We start from the raw sequence: 4,166 nt of genomic DNA, 5'->3' as shown, positions 1-4,166 counted from the left end.
CGGAAAAGTTGAGTAGTAATTTTGATGGGTAGGCAGTAAATGTGATCCATCATAATGAGCATAGGTATTTTGATTGAAAGAGAATCGATTTGCTAATAGAGGTAGCTTTGAAAAACCATATGAAATAGAACTTGTAGGGCCTTTTTTTTATCTAGATAAAATAAAAATAAAAAATAAATACTAAAATGGTATGTCGTCCCCATTATCTACGGAAATGGTATATTGTGAGTAGTGGAGGGTGGTGGAGAGGCAGCACCGCTCTTTTTTTTTCAGCCCGATTATTAACCCGCTAGTAAAAAAAATCATGGGTTAAAGGTCTAGGATAAGCAACGCTGATTTATGCGAGTATGAAATACAAATACTTGTATTTTGGGGGTTTGTATGGTGCGTCAGCAGTATTGATTGGGTTATGGGGTGCCTACCTTTTCTTCTTTTTCTATCTTCTTTAAAAAATTAAACCTTAAAAAACTAAGCTACTGTTAACTCTTTTTTCTAGTATTTCTTTTCTCTTCTCTTTTCTATCTTCTTTACTAAGTTAAGCCCTCTTCTTTCTATTCTATCTTCCCGTATCTTTTTTCTTTTTTTACCGTGTAACAACCCGTTTTTTAGCGGTGATGAAACAGTGATTTTGGGACCACAAATTTCTGTTGTGTTGGCCTGTAAATATTATTTATAAAATATTTACGAATTCATTAGAGTCGTATTAATATTTGGTTAATAAATTTTAATGTTTAGATAACTAATTAAAGAAAAAAAGATTAATTTGTAAAATGTGCAAAACTTAGTAATTATTGCATGTAGATGATTTAATAACTTAACTAATAAATGTGGGAGGGCCAATGAAGTAATTAAACCTTGTTAAAGGCTAGTGTACGGCAAAAGGAACAAAATTAATTAATTAAAACATATTGGATGGCAATTTTGTAATTAAATCAAAATTAAACAAAACAAATTGAAAGAATTAGACATTTCTCCTTCATCTTTCTTTATCACCTGCTGAAATCGCCATTGAAGACTTAGGAAGCTTCAGGCAACTCCTTGGCCTTGTATGGTATGGAAATTTGCATGTTTTCTTGAAATTTTTATATTTTTGAGATCGTTACAAATAGGTCTAGCTAATCCGTACCTCCATTTTTGAATCTGTAAAAATTTTAGAAGTTGTCATTGATGAATCTTAGTTGTTTTTTATGATAATTATGTGTTTGAAGATTTAATTGTAGTATTTGGTTGTTTTGTGAAGTAATTTTTATTATTTTTTGATTTAAGGATTAAATTATTAAAATGTCAAATTTTTAATGTTTGATGGTGATTTAGAGGTATAATTGGGACTGTTTAAGGGCCTAGATTATTTGGCTGTAAATTTTGAACTTGAAAAAATGATTAATTTGATGATTTTTAGGTTAAAGAATTAAATTGCAAAAGTTGTAAAAGTTAAGGTAATTGTGTAATTTCAAAATATAAAAGGGTATAAAATGCAGAATTAATTGACATATGATTATAAGCTAATAAAGAAAAAAATTTACATTTTAGATCAATACCCTATTGGCTTACGTGGAAAAGGGAAAATTGCAGAATAGTCCCTAAACTTCTGCAACTATTATAATTTAGTCCAAGTAAGTTCGTTCGGTTTGTAATTTAATATTTATATGAATTGTATAATGATATGCTATGGAATAATGGATATTAATTGTTATATTAATGATGTGAAATTACTATGAAAATGCCTATTGAATTATTATGTTTGGGTCGGATGAACGTGGGATAGAGTATGACTGATTACATGGAATGTTATACGGGGCTTGAAGAGGAGGAGATGTTACATGAATTATATATTTCCTGAGTATACCAAGGTTCAACGTTTGTTGCGAGCCATCATGTATTATTCTCGGATTCTAGCGTGTTACCAAGGGTGGATGTAAAGTCTTCGGGCTGGCACTTAGTGCCGAGGTGTGTTTTGGAGGGATGCTGACCTGCGGGCTAGGCACTAAGTGCCGAGTAATGTTATTGGTTGGATTAGCTCTTATGAGTGCTTGGTGTGTTTCAGTTGGACTACTTGTGTACTCGTATTTGTAAGTCGTTCATCAAGTCGTAATTATTGGATTAATTACTTGTTTAAAGACTTCGAATGACATGTTTTGTACTTGATATCTTGAAGTAATTTTGTTGTGGACATGTATGCTTTCCGAAAATTATTATGTGAGAATTGAATTGAGCTATGTAATTCACTGATTTGAAATTGTGGATGACAGGAAACATTAGTTGTGGAATTGTATTTAATTAAATTGTTATGTTTATTTCGGTTAGATTCATTGTTACTATCCTTCGAACTTACTAAGCTTCAATAAAATTGTGTGATTTGCATTTTCTTGTTGATATCTTTTTGTGGGACGGAAGACCAGATCATCACTTAAGTCACACTATCCATTCGATTTCAGTAGTTTTTGAACGTTTATTTTGGATTATATGGCATGTAATAGGTGGTTGTGTTAATGATCTCATTTGATATGTAAAAATGTGAAGTATGTACCTAGTTAATCTTATATTGGTGTTGATCATAATGTGATGATTTATTTCATTGTACATGTATATATAATTGTGGTACCAATGAGGGTATATTAATTAGGCACTTAAAATGGTTGAATTGGCATGATTTGAGTAGGTTTAATGAAAATTTGAATAGATATAATAACTAGTTAAAGTGTTACTTGGTGTCTAATAAAGCTTGAAAGGTAAACTTGATGTTTAAGGTTCATTTTGGTGCACCTGGCCTGCGACACGACCGTGTGCCATACACGGTCTGAGACACAGCCTGCGACACAACCGTGTGTATCAAGTCAGTGAGTCACACGGTCTGGCACACGGTTTGCGACATGACCGTGTGATCTAAGTCAGTGAGTTACACGGTTTAAGACACGGGCTGGGACATGGTTATGTGTCTCATTGTTCGAACACTACACGGTCTGGGCTTTGTTACATGGCCTGACCACACGGCCGTGTGACCCCTGTTTTCTAAATTTCTAACTTTTTCTCAGATTTTCTGGATTGTTTCAAATTAGTCTCATTTTGATCATGAATTGTTTTTAAGGTCTTGAAAGTTCAATTTAAGGCCCAAATGTATATGTTTGTTGGATTTGTATGAAATTTAAACAATTATTATTAAATATCATTATTAATCTGATTTGAAGTTATTTGTTTCGATTTGTACGATGACACTCAGTAACTCTAGTCTGACGACGGAAACGGGTTAGGAGTGTTACATACTGTCTCCTTCCTCTCTTCTCTACTTTTTTTTTCTTTTAAAATCAGCACAATATTGGGTTTTTACAACCCCTAAAATCATAGTTATAAGCTCCATAACTCGTGAAGCCCTGAAACATTGTATGACCGGTCAAATTATTAGATCAGTGTCACCTGTTAGAAAGGCACCACCCAATCGGTGCCACCTGTCAGGCAGGCACCATCCAAACCCCCCAAAATAGGGGTATTTGTGTTTCATACCCGTATAAATCAGTGTCGCCTGTCCCAAACCCTCAACCCTTAATTTTTTTTTACTAGCAGGCTAATGATTGGGCTGAAAAAATGAGGGTGGTGCCGCCTCTCCACTACCCTCCACCACCCACAACATACTATTTCCGTAAATAATGTGGGTGGCATACCATTTTGGTATTTATTTTTGTGTTATGTAGGTAAAAAAGTCGACCCTGGTCTTGGTCTACTATATGAGGGGTTAAAACAATAGAAGCACCTAGTAACCACATACAAGCCCTATTCTGCCACACAATTGGCATTGTGGCCTAGTGCAAGTAGGTTTCACAGCATATACATGTCCACCACTTGGAGGTTCAATGTGTGGCTGGTTGTAAAAATATTGAGTGTTGCTTCTGATTCTGTACAACCATGTTTGCAGAAACTGTGATTTGAGAAAAAAAAAACTTTTGATGAACTTCTTCCCCCAACAAAGCAGGAGTAACCAAAGGACAATCTACTAATTGTGATGATTGAGACCTCATTTTCATATTCAGGGAATGGCAGATTATTATTTTTCATTGGTTATATGCTAACCACATCCAAGGAGATGATTACCAGAGGATTCCGAGATGTAAATCACTGCAATTCAAAATTGAAATCAAATATCAAGAAATTATAGTAGACAAATATATGTTTTT

At 33.9% G+C, this 4,166-nt stretch overlaps 1 long non-coding RNA gene across 1 annotated transcript; it reads left to right on the top strand.

Annotated features, from left to right (window-relative positions):
• Window positions 1–756: 756 nt before the first annotated feature.
• On the top strand, window positions 757–2,221 carry LOC107918551 (uncharacterized). The gene is made up of 2 exons (XR_001690150.2): window positions 757–1,051; window positions 1,766–2,221. It is a non-coding gene; the product is annotated as an uncharacterized lncRNA (long non-coding RNA).
• Window positions 2,222–4,166: the final 1,945 nt, after the last annotated feature.

The sequence above is a fragment of the Gossypium hirsutum genome, chromosome D08 (genome assembly GCF_007990345.1).
Source record: "Gossypium hirsutum isolate 1008001.06 chromosome D08, Gossypium_hirsutum_v2.1, whole genome shotgun sequence".
Taxonomy (NCBI): domain Eukaryota; kingdom Viridiplantae; phylum Streptophyta; class Magnoliopsida; order Malvales; family Malvaceae; genus Gossypium; species Gossypium hirsutum.
The sequence above is the reverse complement of the archived record's forward strand: the minus strand, read 5'-3'. Positions and strand labels throughout refer to the sequence as shown.